General features: G+C 40.9%; 1 protein-coding gene and 1 long non-coding RNA gene across 3 annotated transcripts in view; one reads left to right on the top strand and one right to left on the bottom strand.

Annotated features, from left to right (window-relative positions):
- LOC149587344 (uncharacterized) overlaps window positions 1-25,029 on the top strand; it is a 280,925-nt gene that overhangs the window by 145,527 nt on the left and 110,369 nt on the right. The gene's annotated exons all lie outside the window — the stretch shown is intronic.
- LOC149587350 (uncharacterized) lies at window positions 395-1,840 on the bottom strand. 2 transcript variants are annotated; one of them, XR_016380246.1, is made up of 5 exons: window positions 1,277-1,840; window positions 1,044-1,115; window positions 815-972; window positions 682-754; window positions 395-621 (listed from the first exon to the last, which is right to left on the bottom strand). It is a non-coding gene; the product is annotated as an uncharacterized LOC149587350 (long non-coding RNA). The 2 variants fall into 2 exon arrangements; XR_016380245.1 differs by having other exon boundaries at window positions 1,044-1,840.

Here is a 25,029-nt window from a genome sequence, read left to right as displayed (position 1 = left end):
CGATAAAACATTTTAAAGACCTTGGCTTTATTTCAATGTTTAGCCACTTCGCCGAAGCTAATCTCGGTTAGGACAACGGCGACTGATACTGACATCAGAATCAAAACCAAGTAGAAAGGAGCGGTGAAGCTACTCAGTTCCAAGTTCGAAGAGCTTTTCAATGGTCTCTTCTACGTGACGTATTCCATAGGGTGATTGTAGACGAACTCCAGATAGTTGAAAACTTGCGTTTCGAACATTGGTCCCAGACTGCAATAAAGAGTGGTCAGTCCTTGTCACTTTACGACAAAATTCATACTGACCCCAGTTGTCCGAACTCGTGTACTATTGGACTCCTACTCATCCAAGATGTATTGTAAACGATGTGTAAGTAGTCGAAGACAATTTCGTGTTTCGAAAAGTAAAGTCCTCCTTGGTCCGCGAAGAGCTGTTAGTCTCAGCATCAGCGGTCAAGACTTCTCCCAAGAACCAAGTCAGGTATCTGTCTGATATGATCAGAGCTTCTTTCCCAGAAATTATCGGAACGTATCCGTAAATCATTATGTAATCCACAAAACTTTTGAAAATTTTTTCCATATCGAGTTCGTCTAGCCATTCCTGAACAACTGGATCCTTGGCAGCCTAAATACGAATCAATGACGTCAAGTAAATTGAGGACTTAATATAAAAGTGGGTATTCACCAAAACTTGCAGATATTCGAATGAAGAGCAAAACCGCAAGAAGGACCACTGTTACCGCCATTGAAGTTACCACCTAATGAAATCAAGAACAAATTTATCATTAGATGATGGATTGTAACTGACTGAAATTTACTGGCGAATCCATATTTAGGAGTGATAGCGAAGTTGACACGACCCTTTTCGGGGCGGCGGACACGATAATAGTTCTGGACGCTCCAAAGGGCGAGTGAAATATTTCTGTCGGCCGTCGAAAAATGAGAGCGGCATGGGAAGCATGACACAATGAACTTTCTAAATCGGGGTGAAACGCAGTAAGAGAGTTATGTATTTTGTACTTCTTTATTAGTTGAAAATTCACTTACGTTTGCTAAATTAGGTTCATTAAAACTTTAAGATTTTCTAAAAAGTCCAACTTATGACTTTCAAATATTACCCTAGAAGTCAGCAATAAAATTAAGTTACAGAAATGTGTATTTAAAAATAAAAATTTCATTCCTGACATATAATCGAGGCAAATCATTTCTACTAGGGTAACTTCAGAAACATTTATTAATGAATTTAATGGCTAAACAAGTTTTGAAAACCAAAATCTTACCTCTCCGAGTCAAGATGGAGACTACCTTCAAACTTTATTATGTATATTTGGATCGCTCTTTATTGATAAACAATTGCAGAAGTTAAATTTAATGAATTATTCAAAGCATACAGAATTTACAGTAAAGCAGACGAAATTTTCACCCAATAAGGGAAAAAAAACAAAACAGGAAATGAGAGTGTAAAGTTTGGCGAGATAGTCCCTGATGTATTGGTAAACGCTCAATTTTCTACTCCTCACCTGTATACCCTCTCTGTTCAAAGCTAGATTCACAAATGGGTTGGCGTGTAAACATAATAATAATAAAGTTTATTGACGGGTAAAAAGAAAGCCAGAGGCTTATTGTGGCCCGACTCAGGTACAAACAAATTGGAAAAAAGTAACAACAATAATAAATAAGAACGGAACAAATGAGTTAAACAAAAGAAATAATAAAGAAAAAAAAACCAAATTAAGTCAAAAACAAAACAAAATTAAATTAAATTAAAAAACAGAACCAAATTAAATTAAATTAAAGAAACAGAACAAAATTAGAAAAAAAACAGAACGAAATTAGAAAAAAAACAGAACCAAATAAAAAAAAATAAAAAAAAAACACACTAAAAAAAAGCAATGATGCGACTCAGAGGACGAATTTGTCCAACCGAGCCTTGAACGCATGGACGGACGAGTTCCTCTTCACCTCACTAGGGAGACCATTCCACGAGTTAATAACCCGTTGCGTGAAAAAGACACGCCGAGGCAGGGACGTACAGCGGAACTTGGAAAGAGTGGGCGCTCTCCTCCCAGTCCAGCGAACGGTAAAGAAAGCGGTGGCATCCACGTCGTAGTGGCCATGGACCAATTTGAAGGTTTCCACCAAATCTTGACGCAGCCGCCTATCAGCTAGGGACATAAGGCCCAGCCGTCTGAGGCGCTCCGGATAGGGCAAATTTCGTAGGCCAGAAACAAGTTTAGTGGCCCTGCGCTGGACCCGTTCAACATTCTCAATGTCCCTGACGAGGTGGGGAGACCATATGCTTGAACAGTAGTCAAGATGAGGGCGGATGTAAGTTCTATATAGGACGCCAAATGACCTGACGCTAAAATGCGAAAAGGAGCGCTTTAAAACGTAAAGAGCACGGGAGCCACGGGCCGCCGCCACCCTACTATGGGTAACCCCCAGCATACCACCAGCCAACATAACCCCGAGGTCCCTCACAACAGACTGAGCCTCAATAGGCCTACCCGCCAAACGGAACTGAAAGCGAGGGTTATTTTTTCCGCAATGCAGGACCACGGATTTGGTGGGGTTGAAGCTCATGCCGTTTGAGCTGGCCCACACCTCGAGAGCATCCACGTCCCGCTGCAGTGCGAGAGAGTCAGCGGGCGAGCGAATGCCGCGCCCAACCTTGGAATCGTCCGCAAACAGGCTCACAAACGAGTGTCGGATAGCACGCGGGAGGTCATTGATGTAAACAATAAATAGCGTGGGCCCCAGTACCGAACCCTGAGGCACACCACTGGCCACTTCACACCTAGAGAGCTGCAGAGAACAAAATATCTGTGTCCGATCCGTTACAATTCCGTAGCCATAAGATATTTTTTTCCTTTTTCCGTTCCGTTTCCGAAACTCCTTCATTAGCTATTCCGTTTCCGTTCCGTTTCCACAAATCCTTCATTAGCTCTTCCGTTTCCGTTCCGTTTCCACAGAATCGTTCATTAGCCTTTCCGTTTCCGTTCCTTTTCCATAAAATCGTTCATTAGTTTTTCCGTTTCCGTTCCGTTTCCATAAAATCGTTCATTAGCTTTTCCGTTTCCGTTCCGTTTCCATAAAATCGTTCATTAGCTTTTCCGTCTCCGTTCCGTTTCCACAACTCCTTCATTAGCTCTTCCGTTTCCGATCCGTTTCCACAACTCCTTCATTAGCTCTTCCGTTTCCGTTATATAGATCTTTCCTCCTTCTGATTCCGTTTTAAGCCGGCGGAACGGAACCGACTCCGCGGAAAACGAAAAAAAAATCCGTCCCGTGCAGCTCTCTATTCACACCACGAGGAGTAAACACCCCGAAGTGCCACGCGCTGAAGCCGATTTCGGAGAAAGGCCGCAATCCAGGTCACAAGCGTGAAGGACACGCCAAGCCATTCCAGTTTCCGAAGTAACAACGAATGTGGGACCGTATCAAAAGCCTTGCGCAAATCAAGGTAGATTAAGTCGACCGAGGCCCCCGAATCAAGGCAACGGGAGGCGTTCTCAAGGGTGCTCAACAAGTTTGTGAAACACGACCGTTTCATCAAAAAACCGTGTTGGTCAGGCGTAAAGAAATTCCTGGCTGTTAGGAAGGAGACATGAGCATCCCGGACATAGAGCTCCAATTGTTTACACGGTAAACAGGTCAAGCTAATGCCTCGAAAATTCGTGACCGAGCAGGAAGAGGGTGACTTCTTGATAGCCGTAATGTTTGCTCTCCTCCAAATAGCAGGAACGACACCCGACAAAATTGACCGTTGGAATATGGCCAACATAGGCGCAGCCAAAATCGTGGCACCCTCGCGCAAGAGCCGCGGATGAAGATCATCCGGGCCAGGAGATTTGTCGAGCCGCAAACGTCGCAAGTAGCGGCGAACCTCCACATAGGACAGACCAAAATCTGAGGGCTCCATTTCTACTTGGAGCGCGGTCTCGTCAGAAGCGACGCGTGACAGAAAGTCCCCAAGATAAACCGCCTCCGCGTGGGGTTCCGGATTAAAGACCGACTGGAAATAAACGTTGAGGGCCTCAACAATCTCAGCAGGGTCCCGAAGCGTAACACCAGCAGGGTCGTTGACAACCGACAGATGAGCTCTGGGGTTCAGTGAACGCGAGACGTGGGAGTAAAGAGCCTTGGGATTGACGGGAATCTCAGCGACCAGCCGAGATTCATACCGGAACTTAGCGGAACGTATATGACGCGTAAGAACATTACGCGCGCGTGCAAACACATGACGATTTGCCGTAGTCGGTGAAGAACGGTAGTGCCGGAAGGCAACGCGCTTCGCCCAAATTAACTTCTCCGTACCGGCGGACCACCAAGGCTCACGACAAAGGCCAGAGCGTGTGGGCACCTGACCAACAATGAGGGGAACACTATCCACCCGAGCAGCAAGAACATGAGCCACGAAGAGCTCAACCATGTCATTTACGGTGGGAGCCAGGCGCACAAGATCCCAGTCCTTGGTAAGTAGAGCGGCCCGAAAAAGCTCGTAATCACCGCGACCATACGCGAAACGGTCAGGGGGAGGGCACGGAGCCGGCAAAGCACTGTCGAGGGCTAACGTAAAGGTTTGGACATCATGGTCCGCCTTACCCAATGGGGGTAAATGGGTAAGCCCATGCGCCACATCCCAGTCAAAGGTAAGAACTAAATCCAGAAGTGACGGCACATGCTCGCCACGGCTGCGAGTGGGGAGACTGACGTGTTGCGTAAACGGCAGCTGGTGACAACCGTGAGCAGACGAGACTCCACGGACCGTACACCCAACAAAGTCGTGTAGGCAGGCCAATGAATCGACGGCGCGTTAAAGTCGCCCAAAATAAGCAGGCGGTCGGCCAACCGGGCAGCCCTCTCAATCGTCGCTAGTAAGAGCTTCTGGAAGTCCAAGAACGCAGAAGGACTGCGATAAACACATATGACGATAAACAGTGTAACGCCAACTTTAAACTGACAGGCCAAAACATTTGGCGATGTAAGCGAACGGTTGAGGGACGCGGCAAGAGGGGTTTTACAGTACAAAACACATTCACCTCTGACGGTAACATCACAGTCAGAGCGAAAAGAGTCATAGCCAGCAGTATGGTATAAAGCATCGCCCACTCCGTCTTTGAGCCAAGACTCGGAGACAGCAATCACATGGGGCAACTCGTCCCAGACGAGGCACCGTAACTCGAGAATTTTACTTAATAACGACTCAGCGTTCGTACTCAGAATTTTTAGTGACTCACAAGGAGAACAATACACAAGGGGGCGGAGAACACCGGGAGAACCGGCAGGGGTAGCGCGAGGAACACCGACTTTGGAGCGTTTAGAAATGTCATTTGCAACCGGAGCAAACCGATTTATAATAGAGTTATCCATAAAGACAGACGAGGCAGGGACGAACGGGGTTGCGTAAGGGTTTAGGGTAGACGGGCTGGCGAGAACGACGGTCGAGGGGAGTCAACCCTCCGATGCAGGCACGGCAGAGACATCCGGCGCGGCCGAACCGTCAAGAGAGCGAGGCGTAGCAAGGATACGAGGGCGAAGGGTCTTCTTGAGGGCATCGCGCTCAAGTACAGTACGATCGGGTGTCAGGCGGGCTCGATGAAATTTGTGACCAACCGGGAGAGCAGCAGTCCGAAGCTTCTTAGCCGCCTCCAGAAGGTCAAGCTTCACCTCTAGGGTAGAGACCGTGAAACGCAGGGGCCGCGTACGGCCCTCAGCGGGACGCCCCAAGCGTATCACTTGGAAGATACGGGGGCCTGTAGACCCAAAACGTCGGTAATTAGCGAAGAAATAGCAGCAACATCATCAGAGCGCCGAGCAGTAGGGTCATCGGAGCCGGATTCCCCGACATTGTGCACAATAACATTATGGATACGTTTTTGACGTTCGGATTGCTCATCGAAACGTTTATCAACTACCCCAAAGCGATGCGTGAGTTCCTCCCGGAGGACGGGGATGTCCAGGACCGACTTTTCAAGAGCCACCAGGCGCCGAGCATGGTCATCAAACAAGGTCTTGGTCTCCTGTTCATGACCCGTCACGGTATCGCGCAAGGCCCGGAGCTCAGACTGAGTGGCACTCAATCTTTCCGGCAGGTTAGCAAGTGCGGGCACTAAAGGCCCCGTAGGAGGAACCGCAGCAGCAGGCAACAGTTCAAGCTTGGCAAGGCGATCTTTAATTTCTGTATGTCCATAGACTCAGCCAGTTTCACCTCAACATAGACATTGCATTGCGAACAAAACCAGCGGAGCTGGGGTGAAGCGCTTATAAAATCATAGAACGCGCCATCTATGCCAAGGCAGTCGCGATGCCACCATTGGCGGCAGTCCTCACACTGAAGCGCGGGAACATCATCCCCACTCGATTCACCGCAATCCATACACGAGTACGTCACGGTAGATGGCGCAGGGAGCTCGCCCGCAGTCTTGGAGGAGACAGAGAGGGGAGGGCTGACTGTAGGAGCCTTTGGACGAAGCTGGGACGATTTAACCCCCCCCCCCGCCTTTGGGCGCCAGAGTCCGAGAAAGCGGGGACGGAGCGGGAGGCGTCCAGTGTTGTTCTTGGTAGTACAAATGTACTTTTTTAGTACATTTTCAAATTTCGAGTACGAAAAATACATTTTGTATTTTTGGTAGGTTATTTAGTACTTTTTGGAATTTCTAGAATGGGAAGTATTTTTTAATTTTTTTGGGGGACGATTTTGCACTTTTTTGAATAACGACGAGGAAATTAATCTCTTAGTATTTAAAAAAGTTGATTCTTTTTTTGGACGAACTTAATCTGGCGGACACCTTGTTTTATTTTACGCATGGCAAAAAAACCGAAAGGAAAAATGAGCCAATCACCCATCGTTCTTTTGTACCCTTTGAACCCTTTCCCTGGAATTTTTTTTTTCCAGAGTGGCGCTAAACTTGAGTGGGGGTCCGGGGGAAACGACTAAAAGTGTTACTGCTATCGGAGTAGAGAGGTTAAGCATTCCTTAACGCTTGAGACTTTTGATGTTCCCGTGGTTTATTTAGTTTTAATTACTTGGTTTTAATTAATATGGATCGATAAAACAATTAGAATAAAATAAATAATATTCCATAAATTAATATAAAAAATAATCTTATAATTATATTTAAGATATTTTGTATCTTAGATGGCGCGCTAAGCATATCGGAGGGGGGGGTGAAAGTTAAAAGTACGTTTTCCCCCCCTTTTTCTCAAAAAGTACGTTTTAGAGTTGAGAAAAGTACATTCCCAAAATTGCTAAGAACAACACTGGCTCAGGCGTCGCTTTCTTCCCCTTTACCCTAACTTGGGAAGATTTATCTCCCATAGCACTAAAAGCAGCGGAAAGTTCGCAAATCGAGGAGAGGAACGGAAAATTTTCGGGTCTACCGCCACGTGCACGATAACCCGACTATGAAAAATGGCTGAACAAGTGTTTTTGGTTTAGACCGTAACTAGCGATATCCGCGATGGGGTTAATTATTGTGAGGTAGAAGGTTCTCTACTTACAAATTGTAACGGGAAACACCGAGTAGCAGAACAGAGACGTGAACACAAAGCGCTAAGCCTAAAAGGTAAACGACACCAGCAAAAATACATGCTACCGCGCGCCACGACTCTCTACCCAACTGTTTCTCGTTTCACCTCAATAATATTCCTAGTTTGTCATCATGACCAGTCTTGGAAATATCAAATTAATCGCTCAATTATGAGCGTAAATAACTTAATAGGTTTCCTTGAAAAAACCATGAGTTTGATCGAGTTTTTGGTAAATTTATGCAAATTAGTATTCTTGTAGCAACCTTTTGAAATTAGCGGCCTTATACATGGGGAGTTTACTGGTGAATTTTATGCAAACTAGTATATTGGCTGCAAACTATTGAAAATACTGGCCTTATGCAAGAAAAAAATTAAAGAGTTTATGTAAATTAGTATTTTGGAAGCAAACTTTTGAAAATGGCGGCCTTATGCAAAAACATTGGTTTGCTGCAACCTTATGCAAATTAGTAGCGTCCCACTGCCGGCGTGCTGGTGTGGGAAATAAGGATTTTTTAAAAACTGGACCTGTGGCCAGTAGAGCCTAGGTATTTTAATTAAAAAACTGGCCACGGTGCCACCTACCACTTTTAGCCTAAAAAATCAGGCTTTCGTAATTTAGGGCCAAATTATCTATTCTGGAAAATATTTGCTAGGGCGTAGGCTTAGTAGGATAGTTTTTATAGTTATGGGTATTTAAAAATATTGGAGTCTTAAATTAAGAACTATAAGTCTTTATTGAGTAATGCTAAATTAAAAAATTCGTCCCGTAGCCGTAGGGAGGGAGTTGACACTCCATTGCTATCTTCCCTACTCTAATGCAGTCAAAGGCAGCAGGCTGCCTTTCCCTAGAGACCAGACCCAAACAAGACTACCGAGAGATTATCTTCCCTTTAGCCATGCTTTAGCTATCTGCAAAAATCACTTCATCTACAGATTGTACACTGTGTAGAGCGTAGACAGACATACGGAACCAACCCATAATCCCACTCCCACATACACAATTCAGGCCAAGCAAGCAAACAGCATAGAAGCAAAGACGAGACAATTTTAGGGATTAACATATTATTTATTTAATGATCCAAAATCTTGAGGGGGAAAACTTTGAATTAATTAAGTGGCCACCAGGGCCAGTAGACCCCAAAGCGTTTAATTTTTAAACTGGCCCAGGTAATTTTTAAACTGGCTATTGGCCTGTGAAAGTGCCTTATTTCCCACACTGCCCGGGCGTGCCGTCCTTACTTATACCATCGTCTGCTACCATGACTGCTACACAATTTAAACCGAAATTGGCCCCTACCTAAAGAATTTTTGGTAGGATTTTACTTTACTTAACTAACCCAACCAACACTTGATTCTGATTAATTAGACCACGGGGAGTTCGGAAAAAATAGTGAAAAAATTCTAAACCCGCCGCAAGTTGGTCAAAAATTTTTTTGAAAATTTGAAAATTGCATGTACTTACCGCGCCTAAACGAATTCTGCCCTCGATCTTGAAAAACTACCCGGGGGGGGGGGGTAAATATAATAACAAGGACTCGCGACGGAAATCAGGGAGCACACACTGCGGAAAAATAGCTATGAAATTTTAAACACCCACTGAAACATTTTCAATTCTCATACCAGGATAGAAAAATATTTGAAGCAAGCTCCAATTTTAAATATATAAATATTTTGCTAAATTGCGTAGATTATTTCGGAAGTAAATGAAGATAAACAATAATATTTTGCTAAATTGCGTAGATTATTTCGGAAGTAAATAAAGATAAACAATAATATTTTGGAAAAGGCGTAACATTATTTGGGAAGTAAATGAAGATAAACCACAATATTTTGGAAAAAACGTAACATTATTTGGGAAATATATGAAGATAAACAACAATATTTTGGAAAAGGCGTAACATTATTTGGGAAGTAAATGAAGATAACCCACAATATTTTGGAAAAGGCGTCATATTTTACAGCAATATTTTGGAAAAGCCGTCATATTTTACATCAATAATATTCTAGAAAAGGCGTCCGATTTTAGAGCAATATATTGGAAAAGGCGTCAAATTTTACAGCAATATTTTGGGAAAGGCGTCATATTTTACAGCAATATTTTGGAAAAGGCGTCAAATTTTACAGCAATATTTTGGAAAAGGCGTCAAATTTTACAGCAATATTTTGGAAAAGGCGTCATATTTTACAGCAATATTTTGGAAAAGGCGTCAAATTTTACAGCAATATTTTGGAAAAGGAGTTCTACTTTTCAGCAATATTTTGGAAAAGGAGTTCTACTTTACAGGAAAATTTTGGAAAAGGCGTCATATTTTACAGCAAAATTTTGCAAAAGGCGTCTTATTCTTTTTGAAATATCTAAACACAAACAGCGATATTTTGTAAAGGGTTTCAAATTACCAGAGAAGAACTAAATACAATTAGAAACTCCAAATATATTTATGGCTATGCCGTAATGTATTACCCGAGAAACACCACTTGGTGGAGGCCACACTTCGTTTCTCACGGAGAGTTTTTTATGATATTGCTGTAAAATTTGACACCTTTCCCTAAATATTGCTGTAAAATTTGACGCCTTTTCCAAAATATTGCTGTAAAATATGACGCCTTTTCCAAAATATTGCTGTAAAATATAACGCCTTTTCCAAAATATTGCTGTAAAATATGACGCCTTTTCCAAAATATTGCTGTAAAATATGACACCTTTTCCAAAATATTGCTGTAAAATATGACGCCTTTTACAAAATATTGCTGTAAAATATGACGCCTTTTACAAAATATTGCTGTAAAATATGACGCCTTCTACAAAATATTGCTGTAAAATATGACGCTTTTCCAAAATATTGCTGTAAAATTTGACGCCTTTTCCAAAATATTGCTGTAAAATATGACGCCTTTTACAAATATTACCATTTACTTCCAAATAATTTGCGCTATTTTCCATAATTTTGCCTTTGCGTTCATTTGCTTCCCAAATTATTTGAAGCCTGCTCCAAAAACTTGATGATTACTTCATGTACAACCCAAATAGAATGCAACCTTTTCTGAAATATTTCTCAACTAAAGTCAGCTTTTTCCAAAGTTTTGATGATTACTTCATTTACAACTCAAATAAAATGCGCCCTATTCCTAATTTTTTTCTCAATTAAAATCCACCTTTTCAAATATTATTATTTAGGGTTCGGTTTGGTTACTTATTAGCTAGTTTACCACCTTTTCCAAAATTTCTGTTTGCGATTAGGCCTAGTTACTTAAAAACCAATTAGTGCCTTTTTTCCCAAAATATTGATTTACTTTTAAATACTTCCCAAAAGTTTTAATGCTTGTTTTAGAAACTAAAATATCGCTAATTTTCGCCATTTCTCGCCTATATTCTCCTTTTCCTTATTTTTGGCATTTCTAAATTTTTCTTTACGCAATATTTTGGAATTTTACACAGATTACGTTTCGATCCCAGTACCAAAAATGAATGGTTTTGTTAAATTCAGTAGGTCTTAAAAATTCCATAGCTATACTTCCGTCGCGAGTCTTTGAAGTTCTTATAGTTGCCCTCCCCCCGGCATATTATCAAAGATTGAGTGCATAGTGCGTTTAGTCTATAGCGGTAAGTACATGCAATTTTAAAATTTTCAAAAAAATTTTTGACCAACTTGCGGCGGGTTTAGAATTTTTTCACTATTTTTTCCGAAATCCCCGTGGCCTAATTAGTCAGAATCAAGTGTTGGTTGAGTTAGTTAAGTAAAGTAAAATCCTACCGTTCCATCACCCTATTCCATTGAATAAACTTACTTTACTGGTAGTAAATTTTTTCCCTCTCAATAATTTGAAAAATTTACTTATCTCGGGTTTTCGAGCACAATTCCATTCCCCGAAAACATTTTATAACTACATTTATTATCACTTTTAAGAGTTTTCGTGTGGAAAAATACCTTATAACTAGTAACTACACGTAACAATGACAAAACGATTTAGGGTAGTCTGCTTTAGCTTCTGCTGCGCCCGATACGAACAAGGAGGATGTATAGTTGTATACCCCCTTGATTGAAGTACGCCTTGTGCCATTCTCATGCCTTGTCTTTCGCTGGCCTCGTCACCAAGGCAATAGCCCACTCAATTACGCGTTAAGCTGCTCGAGAATTCTGTGTGAATTACTTTTTAAGGTATTCGTCAGCAAATAGTAGTTGTTTTTGAGAGCATTCCTCGCCTTGAAATAGGACAACTACGAAATAATTCGACCAAATTGAAGTTTAAATATTCGAACAAGTCTTATTTTATAAATATCTTCTACCATTTCAATTTCTATAAAACTGTTCTACCAAATGCATAAAGAGTGCTACCAGAAGTCTCTGGGGCTACTAGAAATACAACATTTACTATAGGAAGATTCGCAGCGACAAGTTTAAAAATCCCATATTCCTTTCAAAACCGTTAATGCATTATCCTTGTTCCTGAAGATATACAGACTAAGTGGCAGAGTCGAGCCACAGCGTCGTAGATCACGCGACTCGGTGAACGCAGGCTATTTTTCAAAATAACCAAGTCATAATTTTCAGGCTACGACCACGCTTAAGTTAACAATTACAACAAAGAAAATCAAAAAATTACGAATATCATGCACGCCCCTACTGCTTGCGAACCATAGAAACGCCATGGCAGAACCGTTTGACCACTGTCTGTCGTACCGCTGCTATAGACCCTTTTTACGTAAAAAAGAGATGTCAATCCTTAGTATCGGGACATATAGGAGGGGGGGGGGTTTCACCCCTCGCCGTCTCTGCTCTATTTATGATCTTTCCATCGACTCGACTCACTCGAGCGAGATGGAAGGCAAAGTTTTACCCCCGTGTCTTTCCATGTCGAAGTGGTCTATTAACATAAGTCAGTTTAACCAAGAGCAAAAATCATAACGTCCCCATTGAATGTGCTGCCATTGTTGAAATTTGCACTAAAATTAACAAAAGGTTTCACTATGGAGCGTTCAGGGCATGAACGGGGATATGTTAGCAACCTATTAACGACACAATGTCATACACGTACTCTCTTAAAAGTGATAATAAATGTAGTTATAAAATGTTTTCGGGGAATGGAATTGTGCTCGAAAACCCGAGATAAGTAAATTTTTCAAATTATTGAGAGGGAAAAAATTTACTACCAGTAAAGTAAGTTTATTCAATGGAATAGGGTGATGGAACATACTTTCTTAAGCACGTAAGTTTTAATTTAAAAAAAAGTTTCAATATCTGCGCATTCAGTCAAGTGATTAACCTTGTTCTTATCGATACTTTGTAGGTCTTGGTTAAATCCAAGACGCGTTTTGATTAATTATTGATTTTCGTTTGGGACTTGCGCGAAGTATAACAATGGCTAGAAGTGACTTCGGCGAGGAATGCGATTCCGAAGAAGATATTAATGAGGAATTAAGTTGGTTAAATTTAAAGGGAAGAATATTAATACCGTCTGGGAATTGTTTGAAGTAGTTGTCGATGATCAAAATTACACTAAATGTCTATTATGAGAGAGATAAATTAACAGAAAGTGTGGAAATACTTGAAAATGAATTCCCAGTTACTCGATAAATACTCGATACTCGATAAAGGAAAATATCAATACTCGAAACTCGACTCAAACCAAAAATTCAAGGCTCGCACAGCCCTAAGAAGAGATTGGCAGGAATTGAGAAAAATATTGAACGTAATTTGAATCAAGTTTCCGGTATGAGGAATCAGTACTGCCATGGAAGCAACGAAACTAAATAATACCTTCGAGAAATTTAAAAAGGAGATGAACAATAAAATTAGTCAATTATTACGGTAAACGAAGATATAATTACTGTAATTCCAGTTGTAATGTTAATTGATATTAAATAAAGCGTTTAAAACGATATTGCTACTAATAAATTTTACTATCCGTTCGAAACGGTTTTATGAATAACTAGCAAAATAATAATATTTTTATTATTACTTGTAGAAACAAGACGACTAAAGGGCTGGGATCGTAATAGTAGTCACATCGTACCGTACTTAACAGGCGTACAGAAACTTTGAGTGAATAGCCCCTCGATGCGCTACCTTTAAGTTTCTTAAAATTATTACTTATTTTACTTATGTTATGATTGTAATAGTGTGGCACGAACGGAAAATATGAGTGAGTAGCCCCACGATGCGCATACTTTAACAGTGGTAAAACGAAATACCCATTAAAAGAAGTACAAAAAATCGGAGTGAATAGCCCCTCGATGCCCTAAAAATATTATAACCCTTAATCCTTACTTCAATAAATTTACTTACGTTATAATTGTAATATCCGGGGCCACAAGCTAGTACTTTCTTCTGAAATTCTTCTCGATTTATAGAGAAATAAACGTAACTTTTAATAATAAAGACCACCTTAAGACACATTCTAAATATAATGCATTTACTTGCTTTTGCTTCTTAAAAACTCCCTCCATTTCATTGAATTTTGAAATAGGGGAAAGGGATTGAAAGCGTGAAAACCTTATTTATTGTCGACGGATGACGGGTTTCTTAAAGGGAGTATTAAACCTTCCATATAAACTAAGGCAATACCATAATCCTCTCTCTCGCTTTAAATATATCAAGCAAAAGTAAAACACAATACAAACTAGTACAATTAAATGCAATGTTTAAACTTACTATTATAATCCCCATCATTTTAAAATACAAGAACGAAAAATATGACCTCACCACAATTCTCTCCCATTCACTCTCCCTTCAATGACGAACGAAAAATTTTATACTACCAAAGGCGCTACTCTTGACAATACTACTACTACGAGAATGACAAAAGGCCAGGTCAAACAAAGACCCACATCGAAAATCTTCATCATACGTTGCCCGTTAAGAAATTTGGTTAGTTCCGGCCGCCATTTTAATATGCTGCGGCATATTTAAAGCACACAACCATAGAGCCAGTATGGTAATTAATGGTGCTTACATTATTTCTAAGAATGGAAAGCTTTTTTAGAGATTACCTAATACAATTGTAAAGAACAGTAATATTTATTCAAAAAATTAAAACATTTTGTAATACAATACATTTAGTAAATGTTCTTTCCAAGTTTGCTGAGTACTCTTAACTATAATCCATTTTATTATTCCTAGTGATTAAATAGCTCTTCCGTGCGCTGCTATAATCACAGTGATCACATTTGAAGGGTTTTTCACCACTGTGAGTGCGTTGATGTCTGATCAAATGAAACTTCTGGTTGCTGCCATAATCACACCGATCACATTTGAAGGGTTTTTCACCACTGTGAATGCGTTGATGATTGATCAAATTTTTCTTCTGCATACTGATCACAGTTGAAGAGTTTTTCACCACTGTGGATCCGTTGATGTCTGAACAAAAAATCATAACTTGTGAAAGAGTAATCACACTGATTACATTTGAAACTACTGTGAGTGCGTTTGTGAATGATCAAACCATTCTTCCTCGCACTAGCATAGTCACACTGATCACATTTGAAGGGTTTTTCACCACTGTGAATGCGTTGATGAGTGATCAAATTATTCTTCTGCGTGTACGCATTGTCACACTGATTACATTTGAAGGGTTTTCCACCACTGTGAATGCGTTGATTTCTGAACAAACCATTCTTCCTCGCACTTACATAGTCACATTGATTACATTTGAAGGGTTTTTCACCACTGTGAACGCGTTGATGCATTATTAAATTACTCTTGTGAGTGCTGGCATAATCACACTGATCACATTTGAAGGGTTTTTCTTCACGGTGAATGCGCTGATGGACGTTCAAATGAAAGCTCTGCGAGCTGGCATATTCACATTGATCACACTTGAAGGGTTTTTCACCACTGTGGATGCGTTTGTGTATGTTCAAAACATTCTTCCGCGTACTTGCATAATCACACTGATCACATTTGAAGCGTTTTTCTTTGGTATTCTTTCGAATGTCAAGTTCAAGATCACTTTCATATTCAGGTGAATATTTGTATCGAGTTGAACATTTTTTCATGGATTTTCCTACAGAAAGGAAATAGATTAAAATCTCATAGTATATCATACAACTCGAATCACAAACATTTCAATCTTCAAAGGCATTTGATATAATAGATTATGCTTAAGCTTGAAAAGACACAAAAGCAAACGAAACAAGTTCAGAAACAATAATAATCCATGTCCGAGTCGAAACAGCGGTATCCAAAAGTTTGACTTTACCAAATCTAATATATGCGTTGAGAACGTGGAAGATTCAAACTTGACCCCACGTTAGACACTTGTGTAATACAGAATGCAAACTTCCCCATAATAAACGTCTAATAAAATACACGTGACAATATGAACAGCCATTTTCTGCCATTAAACCTCCTTAGGTAAAGTTAAGCTTAGCGACAATTTTGCAGTCTCTCCTGTTTCTGCTGAAACCAACTAGAACTAGAAGTGATGACGAAGTTAAACAAAGTAAAGAAGCCATAACATCAAATACATTAAATGTGACGTCAGGGGGAGTGTTTCACATCTCTTCCACCTTATTTCAATCAGAAGGGCCCAGAAAATTGAGAGTTGAAGATCTTTGAATTCCAGGTGTTACTGATATCAACCCTGCAGCTTGTTCGAATTCGGAAATTAACTAATTGTGACTGTGTATGTCATAAAGAACAAACAAACAACTTTCTCAAACATCATTCCACGTTGGAACTTTGCGTAATGCAGTCTTATACAGAATGCGAACTTTCCCATAATGAACGTACAATAAAATACACCTGACCATATTCTGCCATTAAACCTCCGTTAGTATATTAACACCTACAAAGTAGCGAAAAAACACAAGCGACGGTAAAGTTAAGTTTAGCGATAATTTTGCAATCTCCTGTTTCTGCTGAGACCAACTAGCAGAAGAAGTGATGACAACGATGAAGTTATTAAAGAAGCAAGTTAAGATTCAAAGCAAAAACATATTAACTAATTATTGTGGTAAACATATCATTCTTTAATAGCGAATATATCATCACTGATATCTTTTTAATATTAAATATTGTTAATGAATAAATGCATGGTCATATTCACTATCGTTCGTGAAGGTTTTATAAATAAATAACACAAACATCGTATTACTAAAAGTTTCCGTTAAGACGTCAGGCTTGTTACATTCCACAATTTTATAAAACCATATAGCCTTTCCGGTGACTATTCCGTAACGATAGGTTTTTAGTTTTTACAATTTTTCAATGAACGAAAACTTTTTCTTAGTGAGTATCTACTACAGTTGTCAAGAACAGTAATGTGTGAAATGAATATGAAAACGCGTTGCGCAATTAACACATTTTGAAATGGTTCTTTAAAAGTTCTAAATTGCTGAGCATGCTAAAATACAATCCACTTAAATAGTCCATGTGATTATAACGATGATGTCTGATCAAATTATTCTTGCGCGTGAATTCATAGTCTCACTGATCACATTTGAAGGGTTTTTCACCACTGTGAATGAGTTGATGTCGGATTAAATGGCTCTTTCGTGCGCTACCATAATCACACTGATCACATTTGAAGGGTTTTTCACCACTGTGAATGAGTTGATGTCGGATTAAATGGCTCTTTCGTGCGCTACCATAATCACACTGATCACATTTGAAGGGTTTTTCACCACTGTGAATGAGTTGATGTCTGATCAAGTTACTCTTCCGCGTGAATTCATAATCACACTGATGACATTTGAAGAGTTTTCCACCACTGTGAGTGCGTTGATGATTGATCAAATGGCTCTTTCGTGCGCTACCATAATCACACTGATCACATTTGAAAGGTTTTTCTTCACGGTGAATGCGTTTGTGTATGATCAAAACATTCTTCCGCGTACTTGCATAGTCACACTGATCACATTTGAAGGGTTTTTCACCACTGAGAATGCGTTCATGTGTGATCAAATCACTCTTACACGTATTTGCATAATCACACTGATCACATTTGAAGGGTTTTTCACCACTGTGAATGCGTTGATGTCAGATCAAATCATCCGTCCGCGTACTAGCATAGTTGCACTGATCACATTTGAAGCATTTTTCTTTGGAATAATTTCGAATGTCAAGTTCAAGATCCCTTTCATATTCAGGTGAATATTTGTATCGAGTTGAACATTTTTTCTTGGATTTTCCTACAGAAAGGAAATAAATCAAAACCTCAAATGATATCATACAACACGCTTCAAAAACATTGTTAGTTCAAAAGCAATTGATAAAACAGGCTATGCTTAGGCTTAAAAATACACAAAGACAAAGAAAACAAGTTCGTAAACAAAAAAATCAATGTCCAAGTCGAACAGCGGTCTCCAAAGAGTTGAACTTACCTTACCTAAAACATACTTTGAGAACGTGGAAAAAAATAATAAAAACAAATTGTAAGGTATTAAAAATAGACTTATAAAACAGATTCTATATTTATTTGTTTGACTTATATTCCACGTAAACCTAGGAGGTGCACAAATCTATCACTGTTGAATATATTTGCAGTGATGTCACCGGTTTCGATCAAGGAGAAGGAATGGAAGCTTTCCTCCTGATTAGATTAGTTTGTAGCGGTTCAGCTACTGAGCCTACACACACGCACACACACGCATAATTACATAAATTAGGCTTACCGTTTAGGCTCCAGTTTATCTAGCTTGTGACTAGGCCTATATCATAAGATAATATTGAGGCTCCTCACTTGAGGGCGCACTATTGCAGTTTTTGCGCGCCCCCTTGTGAGGATAGGCCGAACTACTGCCAAGTAAATGGGGGTAGTGTTATATCTAATCAATCGCATATATAAAATGTACAAAATAGTCTTCCATTCTCCCACTCACTAAAGATATACTTGGAACAAGAAAAACCATTCTCCCACTCACTAAAGATATACTTGGAACAAGAAAAACCACTATAGAAATACTTGTAACTTCAGTTCGCGCCAAAAACATGCACAGAGCAGAACGAATGTAAAATCTTCCCGTCTCATTAAACGATATTTTTATAAGTATAATTTCAATCGTTATTATTTCAACATAAGGACATAATAAATTGGCGACGGAGATGAGATAGGGGAGATATTTATTATTACGGATCTTTTAAAATCAAATAAATCAATTAATCGAAATCAAGCAAGTGAAGCGAACTCGGATTGTTATCAGCCCAGTCTATCGACGCTCTAATGGCGACTCCACCAAACCAAACGCAAGTAGTCGGCACATTCGGTCGCTGCGAAATCTTCGATGATCAGGCGGAATCATGGACTCTATTATAAAAAAACGTCTTGGTTTAGACCAAGGCCGAAAAAACAAACGATATGTGTGAGGTTTATCATTTGACTGAAGTTTCAGATATTGCAATTGTTTTAGTTATTTTTATCCATTTAATCCTTAATCAATATTAAATTCAATCAACTGATTTTACTGATCCATTCCCTCTAAATTAATTGAAAAAATTACATATCTACGCTTTTTCAAGAACAATTACATTTTCCGAAAACATTTTATCATGAAATTAATTATTTTGAAGGGAGTACGTGTTGAGGGGTCAATATTGAATATTTGAAATATTCTACTGACTTTCTAAAAAGAGCAGGTGAACTTTGACATAATTCGAAAGGAAAATGTAAATATTTAATAGTGGATGCCAAACAAGGGTGTTGCATGAATTTATACATTTAATTTCGTTAATCGAAATGGTACATTTCTATTGTCGCCTCTATGAAGAAAAGATTGCACTGCAATTTCCCTCTCCGTGCTTTAGAATTTCTTGGTCATAATTCAGTCTTCATTTGAAACGTCATTTCTACATTGTTGGCGCTACTTGTACACCGGTTACGTATTACGTGTAATCATTTTAGTACGCATAAAGACCATTTCGGAAAACACACAGGGGCGAGGCCACCATAGGGGTATTCTCCCTCACACCAAGGGTCACTGCCAGACTGTGCCAAAGTTCACTACAGGCAAGAGGCTAGTCAACTCTCACTGCCTATAGCGGGGCTTCTAGGCAAGAGAGAGAGAAGACCTCAATGGTGGCATCACCCCTGTGTTTTAATTATCTGTATGTAATTTCCAAAATGGTCCACTCACTTACAAATGAACACCGATTACACTGAGTGATCGGTCCTTCAGGCGCTAGCGAGTGTCAAGCCACAACCGTAATCATTCATGTACGAATGTTTTATAGTTTTAGGTTATTAAGGTTGGCAGGCAAGTCCGGAATAAGTTATTTATCATAATTTCTTGAACATCAGTCTTCTCAGAAACTTACTAAAGATTTAAACTTTTTTGGTGCAAACTTCAAAATTTGTCAAGCCAGCCTTAATTAAAACTATGCCCGTCAAGGTGCTTTCAAGTTAGTAATCGTCGACACGAAATCCCTTCAAAATAATTAATTTCATGATAAAATGTTTTCGGAAAATGTAATTGTTCTTGAAAAAGCGTAGATATGTAATTTTTTCAATTAATTTAGAGGGAATGGATCAGTAAAATCAGTTGATTGAATTTAATATTGATTAAGGATTAAATGGATAAAAATAACTAAAACAATTGCAATATCTGAAACTTCAGTCAAATGATAAACCTCACACATATCGTTTGTTTTTTCGGCCTTGGTCTAAACCAAGACGTTTTTTTATAATATCTGTCACTTCAGTCTTAATGTAATTAAAATTTGAATAATTTTATTTTTGCTTTACCGTCATATATTTGGGGTTGATCTATTTCTAAATCCTTAAAGAAGTACTTAATTATAGTTAAATACATTTAACTTATATCCAATAACATTGATTTTCATAAGCATATAATGTTGTACTTTATTTATGAAAGTTTAACAAGATGGCCCCGGCCAAATTAGAGCCCCATCGTTTGTAAGGCTCCATCTATCGAGGACATTCTATCTTTGGAATAGGTATTAGTTACCCTTAATCCCCATCCATTTAAAATCATCAATAAATCCCTATCACATTTAAAAGCATCAATAAAAATCACCAATGAAAGAAAATCTTCATTAGTAAATAGCCCCTCGACGCGTTGCTTTTAACAGTGCTAAAATGATTGCTTGGAACCACTAAATAATCCCCCAAGTACCTACAAACACCCACAAGTACCCGGGGCAAGTACCTACAAGCACTCACAAGTAACTACAAGCACCCACAAGTACCTACAAGCACTTACAAGTACCTACAAACACCCACAAGTACCCGGGGCAAGTACCCACAAGTACCTACAAACACCCACAAGTACCCGGGGCAAGTACCCACAAGTACCTACAAACACCCACAAGTACCCGGAGCAAGTACCCACAAGTACCTAAAATCACCGACAAGTACCTAAAATCACCCACAAGTACCTACAAGCACCCACAAGTACCCGGGGCAAGCATCTACAAGTACCCTGGGCAAGCACCCACAAGTACCTACAAGCACCCACAAGTACCTACAAGCACTCACAAGTACCTACAAGTACTCAAAAGTACCTACAAGCACTCACAAGTACCTACAAGCACTCACAAGTACCTACAAGCACCCACAAGTACCTACAAACACCCACAATTACCCGGGGCAAGCACCCACTAGTACCCACAAGTACCTAAGAGCACCCACAAGTACCTACAAACACCGACAAGCACTTACAAGCACCCACAAGTATCTACAAGCACCCACAAGTACCTACAAGCACCCACAAGTACCTACAAACACCGACAAGCACCCACAAGTACCTACAAGCACCCACAAGTACCCACAAGTACCTACAAACACCGACAAGCACCTACAAGCACCCACAACTACCTACAAGCACCAACAAGTACCTACAAGCACCCACAAGTACCTACAAGCACCCACAAGTACCTACAAGCACCCTCAAGTACCTACAAACACCCACAAGTACCCGGGGCAAGCACCCTCAAGTACCTACAAACACCCACAAGTACCCGGGGCAAGCACCCGGGGCAAGTACCGACAAGCACCCACAAGTACCTACAAGCACCCACAAGTACCTACAAGCACCCACAAGTACCTACAAGCACCCACAAGTACCTACAAGCACTTACAAGTACCTACAAGCACCCACAAGTACCTACAAGCACTTACAAGTACCTACAAGCACCCACAAGTACCCACAAGCACTCACAAGTACCCACAAGCACTCACAAGTACCCACAAGCACTCACAAGTACCCTCAAGCACCCACAAGCACCCACAAGTACCTACAAGCACCCACAAGTACCTACAAGCACCCACAAGTATCTACAAGTACCCACAATTACCTACAAGTACCCACAAGTACCTACAAGTACCCACAAGTACCTACAAGTACCCACAAGTACCTACAAGTACCCACAAGTACCTACAAGTACCCACAAGTACCTACAAGCACCCACAAGTACCTACAAGCACCCACAAGTACCTATAAACACCCACAAGCACCTACAAGCACCCACAAGTGCCTACAATCTTCCACAAGTACCCGGGGCAAGCATCTACAAGTACCCTGGGCAAGCACCCGGGGCAAGTACCCACAAGCACCCACAAGTACCTACAAGCACCCACAAGTACCCACAAGTGCCTAAAAGCACCCACAAGTACCTATAAGCACCCACAAGTACCCACAAGTGCCTAAAAGCACCCACAAGTACCCACAAATACCTATAAGCACCCACAAGTACCCAAAATTACCTACAAGCACCCACAAGTACCTACAAACACCCACAAGCACCTACAAGTACCTACAAGCACCCACAAGAACCCACAAGTACCTACAAGCACCCACAAGTACCCACAAGAACCCACAAGTACCTACAAGTACCCACAAGTACCTACAAGTACCCACAAGTACCTACAAGCACCCACAAGTACCCGGGGCAAGCATCTACAAGTACCCTGGGCAAGCACCCGGGGCAAGTACCCACAAGCACCCACAAGTACCTACAAGCACCCACAAGTACCCACAAGTACCTACAAGCACCCACAAGTACCCACAAGTACCTACAAGCACCCACAAGTACCTACAAACACCCACAATTACCCGGGGCAAGCACCCACTAGTACCCACAAGTACCTAAGAGCACCCACAAGTACCTACAAACACCGACAAGCACCTACAAGCACCTACAAGTATCTACAAGCACCCACAAGTACCTACAAGCACCTACAAGCACCCACAAGTACCCACAAGTACCTACAAACACCGACAAGCACCTACAAGCACCCACAACTACCTACAAGCACCAACAAGTACCTACAAGCACCCACAAGTACCTACAAGCACCCACAACTACCTACAAGCACCAACAAGTACCTACAAGCACCCACAAGTACCTACAAGCACCCACAAGTACCTACAAGCACCCTCAAGTACCTACAAACACCCACAAGTACCCGGGGCAAGCACCCGGGGCAAGTACCGACAAGCACCCACAAGTACCTACAAGCACCCACAAGTACCTACAAGCACCCACAAGTACCTACAAGCACCCACAAGTACCTACAAGCACCCACAAGTACCTACAAGCACTTACAAGTACCTACAAGCACCCACAAGTACCTACAAGCACTTACAAGTACCTACAAGCACCCACAAGTACCCACAAGCACTCACAAGTACCCACAAGCACTCACAAGTACCCACAAGCACTCACAAGTACCCACAAGCACCCACAAGTACCTACAAGCACCCACAAGTACCTACAAGCACCCACAAGTACCTACAATCTTCCACAAGTACCCGGGGCAAGCATCTACAAGTACCCTGGGCAAGCACCCGGGGCAAGTACCCACAAGCACCCACAAGTACCTACAAGCACCCACAAGTACCCACAAGTGCCTAAAAGCACCCACAAGCACCCACAAGTACCTATAAGCACCCACAAGTGCCTAAAAGCACCCACAAGTACCTATAAGAACCCACAAGTACCCAAAATTACCTACAAGCACCCACAAGTACCTACAAACACCCACAAGCACCTACAAGTACCTACAAGCGCCCACAAGAACCCACAAGTACCTACAAGCACCCACAAGTACCCACAAGAACCCACAAGTACCTACAAGTACCCACAAGTACCTACAAGTACCCACAAGTACCTACAAGCACCCACAAGTACCCGGGGCAAGCATCTACAAGTACCCTGGGCAAGCACCCGGGGCAAGTACCCACAAGCACCCACAAGTACCTACAAGCACCCACAAGTACCCACAAGTACCTACAAGCACCCACAAGTACCCACAAGTACCTACAAGCACCCACAAGTACCCAAAATTACCTACAAGCACCCACAAGTACCTACAAACACCCACAAGCACCTACAAGAACCCACAAGAACCCACAAGTACCCACAAGAACCCACAAGAACCCACAAGTACCTACAAGAACCCACAAGTACCTACAAGAACCCACAAGTACCTACAAGTACCCACAAGCACCTACAAGTACCCACAAGCACCTACAAGTACCCACAAGTACCTACAAGTACCTGGATCACGCGACTCGCGGACGCAGGCTGCTCGCGCTATAGGTTCAACTTCCACAGAATGAAGCAAACTGAAAATGTCAACATAACTTGTTATCAGGCACAAAGCTAGGCCCTCCCTTGTTCTCAATCTGGTTGAAAATTGACGAAATGGGTATCAGCGCGCTAACAGGTTAACCTGACGTTTAACTCAAGAGCCGTACTTGCGTAATTAACTAAAATTAACATACTTAGACTTAATTGTTTTTCATGCTACTTGCAAAAGGCACACCCTGAATACTTAATTGTTAAATTAAGAGTATTCCGAAAAGTAACTTCGCTCTAGTTTTTCAGTTCGAGGTGGCTAAATATCATGAAAAACCCCATGTTAATCCTCATAGGAAAATTGGTAAAAGCATGTGAATTTTGCTTTAACGTTACAAAAGAGTATCAAGTCATATCTACAAGGGCCTACCGGCCCTGTAGAATACTCAGAAAGGTTGGATCAATATTTTGAAGCCAATGAGATTACTTCAGATAATAAAAAGATTTACTAACGGTGCTGAGTTCTAAGACATACGCTTTATTGCGGAACTTATTAAGTCCTGCCAAGCCAACGACGAAGAGTTACGATGAATTAATTGGCACCTTAATTGCGCATTTCACACCCAAGCCTGCCATAGCGGTAGAGCGTAACAAGTTTGATTCACGAAAAAAAAGACCCGAAGAGACTGTATCGGAGTACATAGCAGAGCTTAAACGATTGAGTGAGCATTGCCAAATCGGTCAAAATTTAGAGGATAGATTGAAAGACAGACTAGTTTGTGGTATAAACAATGATAGCATGCAGCAACGTTTATTTTCGGAACCGAATTTAACATATGTTCGAGAGGTGGAAATATTAACAACCATTGAGGCAGCCATGCTGTTGTTTGGGGGGAATTAACGACACGCTAGTTTAAAGTTAGAACATGTTTATTATCCGACAACTGGTTGAACACTGTCTGCCTTAGAAGTTACAGCTGACGACGTAACCTCGGATCGGGCACTACATATTATTTGGTCGGTGC

Source organism: Phalangium opilio, unplaced genomic scaffold (assembly GCF_054372755.1).
Source record: "Phalangium opilio isolate 3A_F unplaced genomic scaffold, DU_Popi_V2 ptg001170l_1, whole genome shotgun sequence".
NCBI lineage: Eukaryota > Metazoa > Arthropoda > Arachnida > Opiliones > Phalangiidae > Phalangium > Phalangium opilio.
The sequence above is the reverse complement of the archived record's forward strand: the minus strand, read 5'-3'. Positions and strand labels throughout refer to the sequence as shown.